Genomic DNA, 21,416 nt, shown 5'->3' on the forward strand with positions numbered 1-21,416 from the left:
AATTTTTCCACAATTTTTCTGTCACAGCTTGGATTTAAAATGGATTAAATAGAGATTTTGTGTCACTGGCCTACACACAATACCCCATAATGTCATGTCATAATGTTTTTTTACAAATTCATTAAAGATTTAACGCTCAAATGTCTTGAGTCAGTAAGTATTCAACCCCTTTGTCATGGCAAGCCTAAACAAGTTCAAGAGTACAAATATGCTTCACAAGTCACATAATAAGTTCAATGGACTCACTCTGTGTGCAATAATAGTGGTTAATATTATTTTTTAATGACTACATCATTTCTGTACCCCACACATACAATTATCTGTAAGTTCCCTCAGTGGAGTATTACATTTCAAACACAGATTCAACCACAAAGTCCGGGGAGGTTTTCCAATGCCTTGTAAAGAAGGGCACCTATTTAACATTTTAAAAAGTAGACACTGAATATCCCTTTGATATTTATATTTTCACACTTATGGTGAAGTTATTCATTACACTTTGGATTATGTATCAATACATAAGGTCAATACAATAAGGTCAGGGCGTGACATCAAGTAACAAACACATCTCAACGTCAACGGAGGAGACTGTGTGAATAAGGCCTTCATGGTCAAATTGCTGCAAAAAAACACTACTAAAGGACACCAATAATAAGAAGAGACTTGCTTGGGTCAAGAAACAATGGACATTAGACTGGTGGAAATCTGTCCTTTGGTCTGATGAGACCAAATTTAAGATTTCTGGTTCCAACCGCCGTGTCTTTGTGAGTTACAGAGTAGGTGAATGGATGATCTCTGCATGTGTGGTTCCCACCGTGAAGAAGGGAGGAGGAGGTGTGTTGGTGTGGGGGTGCTTTGCTGGTAACACTGTCTGTGATTTGTTTAGAATTCAAGGCACACTTAACCAGCATGGCTACCACAGCATTCTTCAGTGATACACCATCCCATCTGGTTTAGGCTTAGTGGGACTATCATTTGTTTTTCAACAGGACAATGACCCAACACACCTCCAGGCTGTGCAAGGGCTATTTTACCAAGAAGGAGAGTGATGGAGGGCTGCATCAGATGACCTGACCTCCACAATCCCCCGACCTCAACCAAATTGAGATGGTTTGGTATTGGTCGGACGGCAGAGTTAAGGAAAGCAGCTAATAAGTGCTCAGCATATGTGGGAACTCCTTCAAGACTGTTGGAAAAGCATTCCAGGTGAAGCTGGTTGAGAGAATGCCAAGAGTGTGCAAAGCTGTCATCATGGCAAAGGGTGGCTATTTGAAGATTCTTAAATATGAAATATATTAAACACTTTTGGTTACTACATGATTCCATATGTCCTTGAACATTGGGTGAGACAATAGGCCCTTTTAATTTTGTCTGGCTTGTCATTCAAAATTAAATTGAATATTTTTTTCTCATATCATTTAGACATTTCGCTCTCCGCCTGACTCTCTGCCAATGCCACCTGGCAACCAACTAAAAAAACAGCATCTACCTTGGTATTCCCTTTCCAGCGTGAGTATGGTTCACTGATGGTGAAGATGAGCGATCGGGAAAGGCCATCTGGAATCTGCCTGCTGCAAAACCAGTTCGGATTTTAGTATAACTTTTGTATGACTGACGCCTTTAGTGAGAGGTCTAATGCTTGAATATTTAATCATTTCTGCCCTCCGAATTCATATTCATTATATAAATAGGCCCATGTGCACCTTCATCACGTCAGCTAAAGTGATTTAATTCATGAATGCATAAAATCAACCAATGTCAGTCTTTAAATGCTTTATTATCCAAATATTTAAAGTAATTTTGTAATTTTATTAGGACCCCCATTAGCTAACGCCGTAACACTAGCTAATCTTCCTGAGGTCCAGTGCGTGTGGGTGACGGAGAGAATGCATTTGACTGTTAATGCTTTCATCGAAAATCTCTTCCCAATTACTTAGCAATCTATATGGATCTCCGCCCATAATTACATTTAGAGGATGGGAGGATTCTAAATTAATATCTAAGGGGCATTTTTCGTTAGGGCAAATCTGGAAAATGACATGCGCAAGAGACAGTGGTAATATTGTTCCTTTTAGAGACTATAATACATGCCGTCCAGGTCAGGATAACCAAAACATTTCTTTATGAAAGACTATCAGAAAGAATGTTGGTACTTAATTATTTTGATCTAAAGCCATGAATGAATGAGTCACTCAGCTTTATGTAGGTGCCGAGGCTATATGACTGCGCCATCAACTTGATTATTTAGCAGACATCACGTGCTGCTTATATTCAGTATATCTTAATTCATATATTTTAAGAATATCATGGAATATAATTTAACATTTTTGTTTCTCTTAGAATAAAAACCTTAGCGTAACTACAGTTATAGTTAGCAATATGCTACAGTCTACTTAGAGATTCTACTGACCAAGTAGAAACAAAAAAAATAAGTGTATTTTTTCGGGAGTGCAAGCAGGACAGAGGAATAGTTCAGGACAGAGGAATAACTATTCTGACACTATCGTTCTAAATTGAATCACCTTCTTCATCCTCATCATTCAGTTAATTGAAATTCAATTTTAAAGTCATGCACAATTACCATATTGGTTTATATCACCCATTCATTGTCAGGTAGAGACACATTAGGCCTTGGAACCCAAAAGCATAAATCAGTGGTCTAACTCCCCCTTGTGGTGGTCTGGAGCAATTATGCAGTTATGCAGGGTAATGTACTAAACCACAAATCACCTCTAAGTCCCACGGCATGATCTCAAAACTTTAATTGAGGAACCACTGTACATGATTCCATATGTGTTATTTCATAGTTCTGATGTCTTCACAACTATTCTACAATGTAGAAAATAATTAGTTTTTTTAAAGAAAAACCCTTGAATGAGTAGGTGTGTCCAAACTTTGGACTGGTATTGTATGTAGCCTCAACCCCTCCCATCTATTTCTGAAGACAATCCAGGTTGATTTCTATTTGCCATATATTTTAACTGTGCTGTTTCATAGAAGTTCTGAACCTATATACATTTTACGGACACAGTATATTTTACAATAGTTATCTTGTTGATATTATTCCCACGCGTCAGCTCCACTCAAGGTATCTTTACTTTTACTCAAGTATGACAATTGAGTACTTTTTCCAACACTCTGTAAATGTGATATTCAATTTTGTATTTGTTTTTATAAATTACCAAAAATAAACTGTTTTAACTTTGTCATTACGGTGTATTGTGTGTAGATTGATGATGGGGGGGAAAAAACAATTTAATAAATGTTAGAAAAGGCTTTAACATAACAAAATGTGGAAAAAGTTAAAGGGTCTGAATAACTTCCGAAGCCACTGTATTTTTTGTGCAAAAAATGTTATCTACCATTTACAATCTGTACAAACTATGAGAATAGAAAGGTTCAGAAATGTTGTGAAACATCACAGCACATTTGAAAAATTATGTGGCAAATAGAAATCCAATATGAATGGTGTTAATAGAAAATGACTCAAGTAAAAGTGAAAAATACTACTTGAGTAAAAGTCAAAAATATTTGGTTTTAAATATACTCAAGTATCAAAGTAAATGTAATTGCTAAAATATACTTAAGTATCAAAAGTACAAATAATTTCTTAATCCTTATATTAAGCCAACCCGATGGCTCAATTCTTGTTTTAATTTATTTATGGATAGCCAGTGGCAAACTCCAACACTCAGACATAATTGACAAATAAAGCGTTTGTGTTTAGTGAGTCTGCCAGATCAGAGGTAGTAGAGGTAACCAGGGATGTTCTCTTGACAAGTGTGTGAATTTGAAAAATGTTCAGTCCTGCTAAGCAATAAAAGTACTTTTGGGAGTCAGGGAAAATGTATGGAATGTACATTAGGAATGTAGTGAGGCAAAAGTTGTCAGAAAATATACACAGTGAAGTAATGTACAGATACTCAAAAATCGACTTAAGTAGTACTTTTAAGTATTTTTTTACTTAAGTACTGTACAGCAGGGCATTTACATAAGTATTCAGACCCTTTACTCAGTACTTTGTTGAAGCACCTTTGGGAGCGATCACAGCCGCGAGTCTTCTTGGGTATGACACTACAAGCTTGGCACACCTGTATTTGGGAATTTCTCCCATTCTTCTCTACAGATCCTCTCAAGCTCTGTCAGGTTGGATGAGGAGCGTTGCTGCATAGCTATTTAGAGGCTCGTAAGTAAGCATTTCACTGTTGTATTCGGCGCATGTGACTAATAAAATTTGATTTGATTTGATAGCAAAGCATCAATTTCAAACACACACAGATATAGTCATGTCATATGGATGGTGGTGTGTACAGTGTAGGGAGTGAGACAGGGAGTGATCAGAGTAGCCTGAGGACAGCGCATTGCCCTAATATAATGTTGTAATAATGTAATAATGTCAGCTAAGAACATACACAGCATCACTGGGAGGACATCATCATGCTCCAGCGATTCTGTCTAATGTGTCTCTCTGTATGTGGACATAATGCCTGTGTGCGAGGGCATGTGTGTGTATGCACGTGTGCATGAATTTATAATTGAGGTGCCCTATCTGCATGTACCTTAGTAGTGTAGACTATAGGTGCATGTACTGTATGTGTGTGTGTGTGTGTGTGTGTGTGTGCTCTCCTGGCTCACAGCTCCAGCATACTGATTATTTCTCTCTTTTACCCTCTCTCCCTTCTCTCACTCTCCCTATTTTCTCTACCCTCCCTCCCTCCCTCTTTCTCTCTCTTTCTCTCCCCCTCACTCTCTCTCTCACCCTCCCCCTCTCTCTCCCTCCACCTCTCTCTCCCACCCCCTCTTCTCTCCCTCTCCCTCTATCTCCCCCGCTCAGTTGAGATCAGTGAAGCGGCACAAGGGAAATAAACAGGCCCAGCTCAGCAGGATGGACCTAATTAAACATAGGGTCTCAGCACTGCAGCCAGACTCTACTGTAGCCACACTGTACTGCAGTCCAGACCTGCCTCTCTTCCTGCCTGCCTATCTCCCTGTCTCCATGTCTGCTTGTCTGTCTGCCTGCCTGTCTTACTACCTGCCTGCCATACTGCCTGCCATACTGCCTGCCATACTGCCTGCCTTACTACCTGCCATACTGCCTGCCATACTGCCTGCCATACTGCCTACCTTACTGCCTGCGTTACTACCTGCCATACTGCCTACCTTACTGCCTGCCTGCTTTACTGTCTGACTGGCATTGCCATGTTCAAACTAAAGCCTCGGAAGCAGAGGGGAATGAGACACCAGCACCTAGCTCGTCTATGTTCCACGTCACCTATATTTAGAATTTGAGGGAATTGGAGTGGAGAGGAGAGGTAGTCAGCAGCACAGCAATTAGGTACCGGGGAAACAAATGGACCGTACCTGGGCTTTTAAAAAATGCATTCTATACTCTCAAATGTGGGATTTGAGACATGATAATGATAGGTCTTAGGTTGACGATCCTGTCAATATACTGTAGGCCTCATTTACCTATCTTTAGCTCAGCACAGTTATACAATTTGTTAATTGTGAAAATCAAATGAATAAGAATAATGTTTAATGTTCCGCAAAGTCATACATTTTGGGATGTGCTATCAATTCAAAAGTGTGAATGATAATTTTTTTTATACAATAATTATGTCATGCATTCCATCAAATATGTTAATTCTGACAATTACAACAACACATTTGCTTTTTACACTTATAAAGAACACAAAGAAGAGATTGGAGTTCACCGAGCCACTGATAAAAGCCAAGTACCAATTCTGTGGCTGTCTCCCACAACAAAACATGTTTACCGAGGCTCAATGCTAAACTAAGGTCAGGGGCCAAATGTTGTCAGCTTCTCAAAAGGAGCCCAGGAGAATGGGATAAGGGTGGATTATTAAACAGGCCAGGAGCACAAACACTATACAAGGAATCTGAAAGCAATGACATTTGAAGTGTATTTCAACAAAGAAAGTTAATCATAGAACATAGACCAAGGGCCAGACTCAGAAGGCTCTTGTAAGTGCAGTGCAGAGTATTGATGTCTCTATGGGTGAAGACTGACAATCCTCCGAGGCAGTCCCATCCCTTAAGTGTTGTGTTGAACACAAATTAATTACTCGTTTTTCTGGCCCATGTACTGTACTATACTGCACCTGCCTCCAGCATGAAGTGTACAACACAGTGCATTCAGCTCTCTCAGGAAATCAAGAAGGGCTTGTGTGTGTGTTTGTGTTTGGTGCGGATGAGGTGGTTGAAAGTAAAACAAGTCTCAACTTGCAGTCTCACTTTTCTCATTATATCTGACTCTATTCTTTGGGTATAGCCAAATTTGAAAATGCCAACCTCACATCTATTTGAAGTAATCTACACTGACAGTTACATTGAGCGTATAAAACATTAGGAACACCTTCAATGCTTAAAAATCCCTCTTTAACCTTTCTCCTCCCCTTCATCTAGACTGATTGAAGTGGATTTAACAAGTGACATCAAGAGATCATAGCTCTCACTTTGATTCACCTTCGTCAGGGTATGTCATGGAAAGAGCAGGTGTTATTTTGTATGCTCAGTGTACACTATCGTTCAAAAGTTTGGGGTCACTGCTCAGTTGTGCACCGCGGCCTCCCACTCCTTTTTCTATTCTGGTTAGAGACAGTTTGCGCTGTTCTGTGAAGGGAGTGGTACACAGTGTTGTACGAGATCTTCAGTTTCTTGGCAATTTGTTGCATGGAATAGCCTTCATTTCTCAGAACAATGATAGACTGATGAGTTTCAGAAGAAAGTTCTTTGTTTCTGGCCATTTTGAGCCTGTAATCGAACCCACAAATACTGATGCTCCAGATACTCAACTAGTCTAAAGAAGGCCAGTTTAATTGCTTCTTTAATCAGTACAACAGTTTTCAGCTGTGCTAACATAATTGCAAAAGGGTTTTCTAATGATCAATTAGCCTTTTAAAATTATAAACTTGGATTAGCTAACACAACGTGCCATTGGAACACAGTAGCGATGGTTTCTGATAATGGGCCTCTGTACGACTATGTAGATATTCCATAAAAAAATCTGCCGTTTCCAGCTACAATTGTCATTTGCAGAATGAACCATGTCTACACTGTATTTCTGATAAATTTGATGTTATTTTAATGGACAAAAAATGTGGTTTTCTTATAAAAACAAGGACATTTCTAAGTGACCCCAAACTTTTGAACGGTAGTGTATATCCTAATGATGCCAATGAATTCCAAAAATAGTTAACATTGTACAGTATATTAAGCTAAACCCCTTGACCTTTATGGTATTACTTAAAGTAAACAATACCATCTCCGGTAACACTAGTCTTAAAGCACTTATGGCAAGAGAGAAGTAGCGGACTCCATTCACATTGTGATGCTTATCTGACATTTTCCAGTGGCCTGTGTGACCTCTGTCAGCTGTGATTGCCACCGGAACATACTGGCAGTAGCTCTCTCTCTCTCTCCTCCCTCCTTTCCTCCACATCTCTCTGTCTCTCGTTCTCCCTCTCTTCCCTCATCCCTATTAAAAACCATTACGCCTAACACAGAGCTGATATCCTGAACTTTGCCTCCACTGAGAATCTAATGACAGTACTTGCCGAGACCCAGACAAACTGTGGGTATGACTTACTGGAGAGCATTCCAGGACTGGAATTTGGACAGAAGCCAATAATGACAACGCACTCCTCTAGGATTGCATTGGGATCTCTCACAAATGTCCATTGTGTTTACAATATGTGGTAGTGTGCGTGTGTATGGTTGTCCTGGCGGCGACTGCACTCTGAATCCTGTGGTATTCTCCTTAATCCAGGCCCTTACAGACCTGATATTCTGTCTCCATAAATAATTCATATCATAAAATCATTTCTCCCCAAAAAGCAGTGAGCATGATTATGATGTGATCCTGATGATAGGGGATGGCCCTTGACTGAGTAACTATGCACTCTCCTACACACTGTCCAACCTTTCTAGAGAGGTAAGTCTCCAAAGTCCTTGTCTCAGAATGGTAGTGATCCTACCGTCTATTCCAGGCTGCTGAGGTGATTTAGCATCAAACCATGCACTTGAGGCTGCTAATGAGCGAGAGTTGTGCTAATCACTGCAGCTCCATATTCATGCAATCAGAAAAGATTTAAAAAATATGCACCGGTACAGCTTTATTTGCATCAATTTTCTAACCTTTGATGTATCTGCTTGTAAGAGGTCTTTGGGTTATATATAATCTACCAACCTTATAAATGTACATGTGATTGTTGTGTGTCAGCCAAATGAGACAAAGAATATTGACGAACCAATTATTTTGCATTTCTGTAAATGTCCTTTGGACACATGTGAAAAACAAATGCTCAGTGGCAGCAGCATAATGACCAGATGTTGGCTATAACCAACCTGGTGTTGGCTATAAGCAGCCTGGTGTTGCCTATAACCAGCATGGTGTTGGCTCTAACCAGCATGGTGTTGGCACTAACCAACCTGGTGTTGGCTCTAACCAGCCTGGTGTTGGCTCTAACCAACCTGGTGTTGGCTCTAACCATCCTGGTGTTGGCTATAACCAGCCTGGTGTTCGCTTTAACCAGCATGGTGTTGGCTCTAACCAGCATGGTGTTGGCTCTAACCAACCTAGTTTTGGCTCTAACCAGCCTGGTGTTGACTATAACCAGCCTGGTGTTGGCTATAACCAGCATGGTGTTGGCTATAAGCAGCCTGGTGTTGACTATAACAGCAGGTGTGCTATAACCAGCCTGGTCTTGGCTATAACAGCAGGTGTGATTTAACCAGCCTGGTGTTGGCTATAACCAGCCTGATGTTAGCTATAACCAGCCTGGTGTTGACTATAACAGCAGGTGTGCTATAACCAGCCTGGTGTTGGCTAAAACAGCAGGTGTGATTTAACCAGCCTGGTGTTGGCTATAGCAGCAGGTGTGCTATAACCAGCCTGGTGTGGGTGGTTCTCTTCTATTCAGGACAGATGTTTCATACTGGGAGATTAATTTACAAACATATCGTTTTGCATCCACCTTACTCTTTGCTGAGTATGATGATACTTTAAAAGGAAGTGTACACTCACAGTTAAAATGAAATACTGTGTTTGCACACAATAAAAGGTTAGCTAGTATCCTTGCAAATGCAGTTGGATAATTTCACATTACCGACGTTGAATGCTGCAGTTCCGCTATAGGTAACTATTGCAGTGAATGTAAAAGTCCCTGGTAACAAAAATGAGGATGTAATAACAAAATAAATGATTTTTTTAGCATTATTCCGCCACCATGGCTGCATGGTTGCCGTCAGTGGTAAGAGGGCAGGGGTCAGTGTTTTTCACTTTAGCCAACTAATCACTACCAAAAGTAGGTCTTGTCACCCTGAGAACAAGCCACAAGAACAGCATTTGGGCATTGTTGTTGATTTTGTTAAAATGGTCAATTCTCAATGCAGGGTTCCATTTAATACTGCTCAGCTCCAAGGAGGTGATAATGATTTTTATATAAATACTGACAGGCTTACCGTAGATGAAAAAGCAATTACCAGAACATATCATTACAAGACTGGCTGTCATGCTAATATCTACATCAAATCAAATCAAAGTTTATTTGTCACGTGTGCAGAGTACAACAGGTGTAGTAGACCTTACAGTGAAATGCTTACTTACAGGCTCTAAACAATGGAGCGGGGGAAAAAAGGTGTGTGTGTGTGTGGGGGGCGGTAAGTAAAGAAATAAAACAACAGTAAAAAGACATTTAAAGAAAGAGTAGCAAGGCTATATACAGATACTTGTTAGTCAGGCTTATTGAGGTAGTGTGTACATGTAGGTATCGTTCAAGTGACTATGCATATATGATGAACAGAGAGTAGCAGAAGCGTAAAAAGAGGGGTTGATGGGTGGTGGGACACAATGCAGATAGCCCGGTTAGCCAATGTGCGGGAGCACTGGTTGGTCGGGCCAATTTAGGTAGTATGTACATGAATGTATAGTTTTTTTGTCCTAGACTTGACACTCCGTTACCTCTTACCATGTGGTAGTAGAAAGAACAGTCTATGACTCAGGTGGCTGGGGTATTTGACAATTTTTAGGGCCTTCCTCTGACACCGCCTGGTGTCGAGGTCCTGGATGGCAGGCAGCTATGCCCCAGTGATGTACTGGGCCGTACGTACTACCCTCTGAAGTGCCTTGCGGTCGGAGGCCAAACAATTGCCGTACCAGGCAGTGATTCAACCGGTCAGGATGCTCTCGACGTTGCAGCTGTAGACCCTTTTTAGGATATCAGGACCCATGCCAAATCTTTTTCGTTTCCTGAGGGGGAATAGGCTTTGTCGTGCCCTCTTCACGACTGTTTTGGTGTGTTTGGACCATTCTAATTTTTTGTTGATGTGGACACCAAGGAATTTGAAGCTCTCAACCTGCTCCACTACAGCCCCATCAATGAGAATGAGGACTTGCTCGGTGCCCCTTTTCCTGTAGTTCACAATCATCTCCTTAGTCTTGGTTATGGTGAGGGACAGGTTGTTATTCTGGCACCACCCGGCCAGGTATCTGACCTCCTCCCTATAGGCAGTCTCGTCTTTGTCGATGATCAGGCCTACGCCCTGGCCATAGAGAGGCTTTTATTCTCTATTTTGGTCAGGCCAGAGTGTGACTAGGGTGGGCATTCTAGTTTCTTTATTTCTATGTTTTTTGTTTCTATGTTTTGGCCGGGTATGGTTCTCAATCAGGGACAGCTATCTATTGTAGTCTCTGATTGGGAATCATACTTAGGCAGCCTGTTTTGCCACCTTAGTTATGGGCAGTTGTCTTTGTCAGTGGCCTGTATAGCCAAAGTAAGCTTCACGGTCGTTTCCTTATTCTTTGTTTTATTGGCGACATTTATAAATAAAAAGAAATGTACGCTCACCATGCTGCACCTTGGTCCGGTCATTTCCACTGTGACGACGATTGTGACAGAACTACCCACCACAAATGGACCAAGCAGCGTGGTAAGGAGGACTGGACATGGGAGGAGATCCTGGTGGAAGCAGCGAGGAAGGCGGAGGCAGCGAGATAAAGGACCCAGGATTACACAGGGTCACGGCTGGCACGAAAAACCTGGAGGCCACTCCAAAGAATTTTGGGGGGAACACGGGGAGTGTGGCAGAGTAAGGATTCAGACCTGAGTCAACTCCTCGTGCTTACCGTAAGAAGCATGGTACTGGTAAGGCACCGTGTTATGTGGTGGAGCGCACAGTGTCTCCAGTGCGCGTTCACAGCCCGGTGCGCTACATTCCAGCTCCCCGCATTGGACGGGCTAGAGTGGGCATCAAGCCAGGACGGATGGTGTCGGCTCAGCGCGCCTGGCCTCCACTGTGTCTCCGGTACGTCTGCACAGCCCAGTGCGTCCTGTGCTAGCGCCCAGAACCAGGTGTCCTGTATGTCTCCCCAGTCTGGTGAGTCCTGTGCCTGCTCCCAGAACCAGGCCTCCTGTATGTCTCCCCAGCCTGGTGTGTCCTGTGCCTGCTCCCAGAACCAGGCCTCCTGTATGTCTCCCCAGCCTTGTAAGCCCTTTGGCAGCTCCACGCACCAGGCTGCCTATACGTCTCCTCACTCCAGTGAGGCTCCATGGCACGAAGCCTCCAGTGAGGATCCATGGCCCAAAGCCTCCAGTGATGATCCATGGCACGAAGCCTCCAGTGATGATCCATGGCACGAAGCCTCCAGTGATGATCCATGGCACGAAGCCTCCAGTGATGATTCATGGCACGAAGCCTCCTGTGATGATCCATGCCCGGAGCCTGCAGTGAGGATTAATGGCACGAAGCCTCCAGCATTGAGTCACCAGCGACGGTCCCCAGTCCGGAGCCTGCAGCGAGTGTCCCCAGTCCGGGGCCTGCAGCGAGGGTCCCCAGTCCGGGGCCTGCAACGAGGGTCCCCAGTCCGCAGTGAATCCTTAGCTTGGTGATGAGCTTTGAGGGTACTATGGTGTTGAACGCTGAGCTGTAGTCAATGAACAACATTCTCACATAGGTGTTCCTTTTGTCCAGGTGGGAAAGGGCAGTGTGGAGTGCAATAGAGATTGCATCATCTGTGGATCTGTTGGGGCGGTATGCAAATTGGAGTGGGTCTAGGGTTTCTGGGATAATGGGGTTGATGTGAGCCATTACCAGCCTTTCAAAGCACTTCATGGCTACGGACGTGAGTGCTACGGGTCTGTAGTCATTTAGGCAGGTTGCCTTTGTGTTCTTGGGCACAGGGACTATGGTGGTCTGCTTGAAGCATGTTGGTATTACAGACTCAATCAGGGACATGTTGAAAATGTCAGTGAAGACACCTGCCAGTTGGTCAGCCCATGCCCGGAGCACACATCCTGGTCTGGCCCCGCAGCCTTGTGTATTTTGACCTGTTTAAAGGTCTTACTCATGTCGGCTACGGAGAGCGTGATCACACAGTTGTCCGGAACAGCTGATGCTCTCATGCATGCCTCAGTGTTGCTTGCTTCGAAGCGAGCATAGAAGTGATTTAGCTCATCTTGTAGGCTTATGTCACTGGGCAGCTCGCGGCTGTGCTTCCCTTTGTAGTCTGTAATAGTTTGCAAGCCCTGCCACATCCGATGAGCGTCGGAGCCGGTGTAGTATGATTCAATCTAACCCTGTATTGATGCTTTGCCTGCTTGATGGTTCGTCGCAGGGCATAGCGGGATTTCTTGTAAGATTCCGGGTTAGAGTCCCGCACCTGAAAGCGGCAGCTCTACCCTTTAGCTCAGTGTGAATATTGCCTGTAATCCATGGCTTCTGGTTGGGGTATGTACGTACAGTCACTGTGGGGACGACGTCCTCAATGCACTTATTAATAAAGCCAGTGACTAATGTGGTGTATTCCTCAATGTCATCGGAAGAATCCCGGAACATGTTCCAGTCTGTGATAGCAAAGCAGTCCTGTAGTTTAGTATCTGCTTCATCTGACCATTTTTATAGACCGAGTCACTGGTGCTTCCTGCTTTCATTTTTGCTTGTAAGCAGGAATCAGGAGGATAGAGTTGCGGTCGGATTTACCAAATGGAGGGCATTGGAGAGGTTTGTACGGGTCTCTGTGTGTGGAGTACAGGTCATCTAGAATTTTTTTCCCTCTGGTTGCACATTTAACATGTTGATAGAGATTTGGTAGAACTGATTTAAGTTTCCCTGCATTAAAGTCTCCGGCCACTAGGAGCGCCGCCTCTGGGTGAGTGGTTTCCTGTTTGCTTTTTTCCTTATACAGCTGACTGAGTGCGGTCTTAGTGCCAGCATCTGTCTGTGGTGGTAAATAAACAGCCATGAAAAGTATAGCTGAGAACTATCTAGGCAAGTAGTGTGGCCTGCAGTTTATTACAATATACTCTCAAATTCTAGAGACTTCCTTAGATTTCGTGCACCAGCTTTTGTTTACAAATATGCACAGACCGCCCCCCCTCGTCTTACTGGAGTGTGCTGTTCTATCCTGCCGGTGCAGCGTGTATCCCGCTAGCTGAATATCCATGTCGTGATTCAGCCACGATTCCGTGAAGCATAAGTTTTTGGTGTCCCGTTGGTAGGATATTAGTGATCGTACCTCGTCTAGTTTATTGTCCAATGATTGCACGTTGGCGGGTAATATTGACGGTAACGGCAGCTTTCCTAGTTGTCTTCTGCAGGTCCGGATGAGACATCCGGCTCTTTGTCCTCTATGTCTCTTCCTTTTGCGAATAATTGGGATGTCTGCACTGTGGGGTGTTTGGAGAATATTGTGTGAGTCCTGCTTGTTGTTGTTGTTGTTGTTGAAGAAATCTTTGTCTAATCTGAGGTGAGTGATCTCTGTCCTGATATCCACAAGCTCCTTTCTTCCGTAAGATACGGTTGCATAAACATTATGTACATAATAATTTACAAATATCGCAAAAAAAACACATAATAGCACAATTGGTTAGGAGACTGTAAAACGGCGGCCATCTCCTCCGACGCCATCACTAACCATTCCCATTATCATTCCTCCTGTAATGCTAAATGGCATTAAGTCATGTAACAGAATTACATGATTACAATGTTTTACATTTGGAGACTGGTGATTCCATCATTTAACATGAATGAACTTAACATGAATGTACTGTATAGGAAATGAAAATAGAACATCCCACAATACAAAAGACATTGAAAAGGGAACTGCTAAACTTTTCCTGGCATTCTGACTCATTTTATTCTTGGAATAAATTAAAGTCCATTGCATATCAGACAAAAACAACACTCTTCGTCCAAAAACAGAACATACTGAAGTAGTCTTTTCATTGACAGGAAGATATCTTAAAATGTTTAGAGAATGCACCAACATTGAATTATCTTTCTCCAAACACTTTAATTGAACTCTGTCTCTCCTTTCTGTTTTCTCATTCCCCAGGACTATAGTATGTACCTTTCTTTCAATTTCTTTCTTTCACTTGTCAAAGCTGAAGGATTACTGTTTGTTGTACTTTGGTGTAATGAAAATGTGTTTTCATGAGGTTGCAAAAATGTTGTTCTCTAACTTTTAGGGGGATAGTTTGTTTTTGTTTTATTCCTTCCTTTTAAGAAGTGGTTCTGTGTTGAACTTCCTTCCTTGTATTGATTACTTAAAGGCTTTAGAGACATACATCACATGTTCTTTATTACTGTTATCAGCTCATATTTTTTATATGAGGCAACTTCATCACAGACTTTCAATATCTACTTTAAGATGCATTCTTGAAATGGATTGCACTCTCAAGCACTGTTTATTACTGACAAGACCCCTTAGCTGTGAGTACATACCTTCATTATCTGAATCCATGGCTACAATATCTACTGTAGGATTGATATTCACACTAAAGAGGAAGATACCCTGATCCCTACAGGTCTGAAAACAACTTGTTTGTATGCTTATCTGCAATTTCATAAAGGTCTTTTCCTGAAAGTTGCGTGTTTTTCTATTGACTTTGACCCTGTCAAGCATAACTTTCAGAACAGAAGAACTTGCTGTATATTCGTTGTGGGAGTTAGACCAGAACAACAATCAAATCTGGATTTCCTGAACTAATGAAAAAGCATTGTTAATTGTTACTGTGTTCATAGCCAGTAATGGGTAATAAGATGTTTATAAACAGACATTCACAAAACCCCAGCCCTAGCCTTAACTCTAACCCTAGCCTTAACTCTTTCCCTAGCCCTAGCCTTAACTCTAACCCTAGCCCTAGCCTTAACTCTAAACCTAGCCCTAGCCTTAACTCTAAACCTAGCCCTAGCCTTAACTCTATAACCCTAGCCCTAGCCTTAACTCTAACCCTAGCCAAACCTCTGATGCAGGATGATGCTAGTACAGAGCAAGGAAAACAACATCTCTCAAAACAGTGAACTGGAGCATATTATTGTCTTCCTCTAAAACAAACAGCACACATTCCCTACACTGAGCTCTCCAAGAGTCCAAACAAAGGGTGAAGATTTAAGATGGATTACATTTCATTGCTGCATGTGGACTTTGGCACACTTTGACAACCACTAACATTCTCATACGGAGGCCTTATTGAAGAGCCTTAACAACACTAAGAAGCAAACACATGCTGAGGACTGAGTCCTACAGACATCTTCTCTAATGCATTAACGACTTGGCTGTTATATGTTATGTACTCAATCTTAAGAATGAATCTGTTGTGATTGATAACAAAACGCAACTTTTAAAAGTCTTCCTGAAGCAAGGAATCGATGTGAGATATATTTTTTACGTGACATCTTTTGAATTTTAAATGGTTAGAAGATCTATATCCTCCTTATGGAATGTAAGGGAACACCCCCCTGAAATGGACAGAAATGAATGGGAAGTCATTGGCACAAAAAAAAAAAAAAAAACGTATCACCCCCTTAAGTTAAAAAAGTGCTTTCTGGACCGTTTTTCGAAATTCTTTCGATTTTATTGTCAATTACACATGCGTAAGAACCGTATGAATATACTTTTGTCCAATTTTATTATCATATTTCTTTTTACATTTTCACTTGCGCATAAGGCACATGTTTTGTCCATTTGCAACATGATTTCATTGGAAGTCAAATGTCAAAGTCAAAAGTAACTTTTTTGGGGGCCAAATGCCATAAGAAATTTGACATGTTCAAAAATCATGCAGAATTGAAAAATTGACTGTCCTGATGAACTCGGGATGGCCGGGCAGTGATAGTTGTTCCTTTCCATCACTCGTTGTGTTGATTTCATCATGTCTATTTGGTGATGTTTTTTTCACTATAGAATCATATTGCAAATGCATGTGCATTTGCAATATGTTTCAATGGGCATTTACCATCACAAATTTGTTATGTTCAAAAATCATGCAGAATTGTAAAATTGACTGACCTGATGAACACAGGATGGCCGGGCAGTGATAGTTTCTCCTTTCCATCTCTCGTTGTGTTGACTTCATTATGTCCATTTGGTGATGTTTTTTTCACTATAGAATCATATCGTAAATACACATGCATTTGCAATATGTTTCAAAGGGCATTTACCATCACGAATTTGTCATGCTATAAAAATCCTGCAGGAATGCGAAATTGACTGGCCCGATGAACTCGGGATGGCTGGGCAGTGATTCTGGTTCCTCTCCATCGCTCGTTAGGGTTGATTTCAGAATGTCACTTTGGTGATGGTACCTCACTGTTTAAACATATTGCAAAAGGACAATAGTCACCAGCAAGTCACTGTCCATCAGTCAATTAGATATCATTCTGACACCAAACTGATACAAACTGACTTTTTCCAACTCGTTTAGTAGCCAACTATCACATACTACAGAGCTGGCCTAAAATTCACAACGCCTTCTATTCAAACCATAATAAAAACGTAAAACACATAGTTACGTTACAGCTGCGGGTCCAGTTCTGATGTTATGTGTAGGCCTAGCTGAGGCGACCCCGAATCCCAAGTTTTGGCTCGATAGGTCATTTGGTGCCTGAGCAAGACCCTAATTGGTGCTGAAAATCCACTTTTTTCCATGACTTGCTACGGGGTCCTTGAATGAGCTATCGGACAGAAACGTTGAGGTCCGTCTATACGGTCGCAATGCACCTAGTCTTGCGACTCTGGGACATTTCTAAATGTCATCATTTTCGTGATGCAAAAATTAATTGAAGTTATTGAAAAGGTCGAGGCTGTTTCTCGGTCCGAGAACCTTCTAGAGCCACATAACTCACCACGCACTATTGGCCTGAGGTCTAGAACAGGTTTCTAAAGTTTCGGAACTCTACGTCTGACGGTTCTTTAAAAGTTCCAACAAGGTTAAATAATGCAGGCAGTGTATGTCTCTACGCACCCCAATGTGTCCCTCCTTCCAATCTGTGTGTGTGTGTGATTTAGTTTTTCTTTGAAATTTTATGGGGAAAATGACTGATTTACAGTTCATGGGGGTTGCCTAATCACACATATGAAGTTTTGGAAAGATCTGACTTTTTTAACCCTTCGAAACAGCCCCTGAGACACCAATGATGGCACTTCTGGTTGGCACAGGAAGCTATAAGTAAACACATATCCTCATTGGGGTATGCTTTTACAGAATCCTGAGTTTTAAGTCTTTACATTAAGAACTGACCTGATTTACACAGGGTTGAATGCACTATTTCTATCAAACTGCAGGTAGGGTATGGATATACACTTTTAGGGTGATTTGAACTACTTCCGGTTGGTCCAGGAAGCTTAGAATCGATACAGGTAGACCTCATAGTGGCCTGATGGACTGTGATCGAAGACAGGTTCATAAGGCATTCATAACCCACATAGGCTTCAGGTTGAATTTAGGGGTGCAGGCAATGTATTCCTATGGGGAGAGAAGTCATTGTAATCTGTGAGATCAAAAAACCCTGATTTACCATTAAGGGTTAATGCCACACGGTCAAGGTTAAGCTTGCATGGATCGGGAGGACCTCATGAACATACCTGAGGTCGAATTATGCTTCTCAGCCTAACGGTTCTCTCACTGTCACCCAAAAGCAAATGACGTTGGGGGGCAGGCTTCATTTTGGGCCTACTTTTCTCATGATATCTCGTTGAACTCGGCACGGCCTAGAGATTATGGTAAGGCCATTGCCTGCTCTCTGTGTCTTTAAGCACCGCACTTTGTCACTCCATCCTTGCTGTGTGTGTGTGAGAGAGCTTTTATTTGACATCTGTTGGGAGAAATGACTGATTTACAGTTCAGGAGGGTTACCTAGTCATACATATGAAGTTTTGGAAAGATGTGACTTTTTTAACCCTTCAAAACAGACAGTGTGACCCAATTAAAGGCACTTCCGGTTGGCACAGGAAGTTATAAGTAAACACATGTCTTGATTGAGGTAGCCTCTTACAGAATCCTGAGTTTTAAGTCTTTAAGTTAAGAATTGACTGATCTACACAGGGTTGAATGCAGTGATTTTCATAATGACAGGTTATGTGTTTCAAAACACTTTTAGGGTGAATTTAATCACTTCCAGTTGCTCCAGGAAGCTTAGAATCAACACAGGTAGACCTCATAGTGGCCTGATGGATTGTCATCGAAGACAGGTTCATACGGCATTCATAACCCACATAGGCTTCAGGTTGAATTTAGGGGTGCAGGCAATGTATTCCTATGGAGAGAGAAGTCATTGTAATCTGTGAGAACAAAAAACCCTGTTTTACTGTTAAGGGTTAATGCCACACAGTCAAGGTTAGGCTTGCACGGATCGGGAGGACCTCGGGAACGTACCTGAGGTCGAATTGTGCTTCTCATCCTAACGGCTCTCTCACTTTCACCCAAAAGCAAATGACATTTAGGGTCAGGCTTCATTTTGGGCCTTTTCTTTTTCAAGGTCGCTGCACTCAGAGCGAGCTACGGTCAAGCGGGGCGTCTCGTTGATCTCGGTACAGTCTGGAGACTATGGTGATGCCATTTTTAGTGTTGATTTCAGAATGCCATGTCCCTCTCCGTTTAAACATATTGCAAATGTACAAAAGTCAACTAGCAAGTCAGTGTCCATCAGTCAATTAGATGTCCTTCTGACACCAAACTGATACCAATTGACACCAAACCCACTTTTTCCAACTCATTTAGAAGCCAACTATCACATATTTAAGAGCAGGCCCATAATTCACAGCGCCTTCAGTTTAAAACATAATAAAAACATAATACACATAGTTACGTTCTAGCTGCGGGTCCAGTTCAGACAGTATGTGTAGGCCTATATGAGGCGACCCCAAATCCCAAGTTTAGGCTTGATAGGTCATTCGGTGCCCGAGCAAGACCCTAATTGGTGCTGAAAATCCACTTTTTTTCCATGCCTTGCTATGGGGTCCTTGAATGAGCTATCGGACAGAAACATTGGGGTCCGTCTCTATGGGCCGAGCCGGTTTCAAAGCACCTAGTCTTGCGTCTCTGAGACTTTTCTAAATGTCGTCATTTTCGTAATGGTCAAAATGAATTGAAGTCATTGCAAATGTACGAGGCTGTTTCTTGGTCCGAGAACCTTCTAGAGCCACCTAACTCACCACGCACTATCGACCTGAGGTCTAGAACAGGTTTCTAAAGTTTCAGAACTCTAGGCCTGGTTCTTTTTTAGCTAGAACAAAGCTAACTATTGCAGGCACTGTCTGTCTCTACGCACCCCTTCCAAGCTGTGTGTGTGTGTGATTTCGTTTTTCTTTTAAATTTTATGGAAAAATGACTGATTTACAGTTCATGGGGGTTGCCTAATCACACATATGAAGTTTTGGAAAGATCTGACTTTTTTAACCCTTCGAAACAGCGCCTGTGACACCAATTATGGCACTTCCGGTTGGCACAGGAAGCTATAAGTAAACTCATATCCTGATTGGGGTATGCCTTTACAGAATCCTGAGTTTTAAGTCTTTACGTTAAGAACTGAGTTATTTACGAGGGTTTAGTGAGTGTGTGTTATTTCAGAAAATCACAGAAAATCACAGAAATCTCGCAGAGCTCCACAGCACACTTTCAAAAGATTCGTATGAACACCCTGCAACTGGATCTGTAACTGTTTTTAAAAAAAAACTATTTTTGAACATCACCAATTTGACATTGTGCGATTTCTCTTAAACGACGATAGATAAATGTCTGGTTATTTTTTTTATTGACACCGTAGGTTCCTTTACTTTGACGTGAAGCGGAAAAATTATTTGCTCTATTGTCATTTTGGAACTTTAATCCCAGAAAAATGGCCATAACTCAAAAACCATTGAGGCCTAGACGCCATCTTTTTCGGGGCCAACTGCCCATTATAACAAACCTACGCTCACCAAGTTTCGTCTTCAAAGTCTTTTCCGTTTTGGAGATAAGGCCACGTCGTGATTCGTGATGTTTTGTACATTTGCAATATGATTCCATTCGCCCTCTTGTGTGATTTATCGGGACAGGGGAAAAATGACCAAAATGTGATTATTTTATAAAAACGGAAACCGAATGTCCGAGAGAGTTCGTTTGATGACTTCCCGGTAGATTCGGCCCTGCCGCAAGGCCCGACGCTGTCCGCGAATTTTACAAACGTTTTCGGACATCTGGTAAGGGACCGTACATTTGCAATATGGACTTTCTCACTAACCATATGGCGAATGTCAAAATGTTCCCTTAAGGTATGGAAGACCTTGCCCACGAATGAGTAGGCTTCTGAACCAGCTACGCCATAGTCTAGGACCGATAGGAATGTTGTAACGGTTTTCTTCTTGGGAAGGAGAGGCGGACCAAAATGCAGCGTGGTTATAGTTCATGTTTTTAATAAAGGAAAACTCAACATGAACATAATACAAAACAATAAATGTGGCAAAACAGAAACAGCCCTATCTGGTGCAACAAACACAAAGACAGGAAACAACCACCCACAAAACCCAACACAAAACAGGCTACCTAAATATGGTTCCCAATCAGAGACAATGACTAACACCTGCCTCTGATTGAGAACCATATCAGGCCCAAACACATAAACAGACAAACTATACATCCAACATAGAATGCCCACTCAGATCACACCCTGACCAGACAAAACATAGAAACATACAAAGCAAACTATGGTCAGGGTGTGACAAATGTTGACTGAATCATTTGCATTTCTACTATTTAGCGAGAGACAGGACCTATTTCTGTAGAAGAAGCCCATTTCTATTTTCAGCTTCTTATTAACTCATCAATATGCTTTTTAAAAGATAGCTTTTCATATACCCAGGTGTCCAGATAATTTTAAGCAGGGACACAAACAATATAGACACCATCCAAAGCAATGTTCAGTAGGCCGGAAACTGCCGGGGAAATATCAGGCCACAGAGAGATCCATGAGATTTAAACTTCACTCAACTTTCTAGAGCAGTGGTCACCAACCGGTCGGATGGCCAAATATTTCATCTCAGGTTGTTGACAGTAGGTGCACCCGATTCAGCTGCCCTGTGCACCGGGTTGGCGAACTGTTGCCATTTTAAACCATTTAATGTATCTGAAGGTACAAACTGT

This window comes from Oncorhynchus kisutch, linkage group LG27, assembly GCF_002021735.2.
Source record: "Oncorhynchus kisutch isolate 150728-3 linkage group LG27, Okis_V2, whole genome shotgun sequence".
Classification (NCBI taxonomy): Eukaryota; Metazoa; Chordata; class Actinopteri; order Salmoniformes; family Salmonidae; genus Oncorhynchus; species Oncorhynchus kisutch.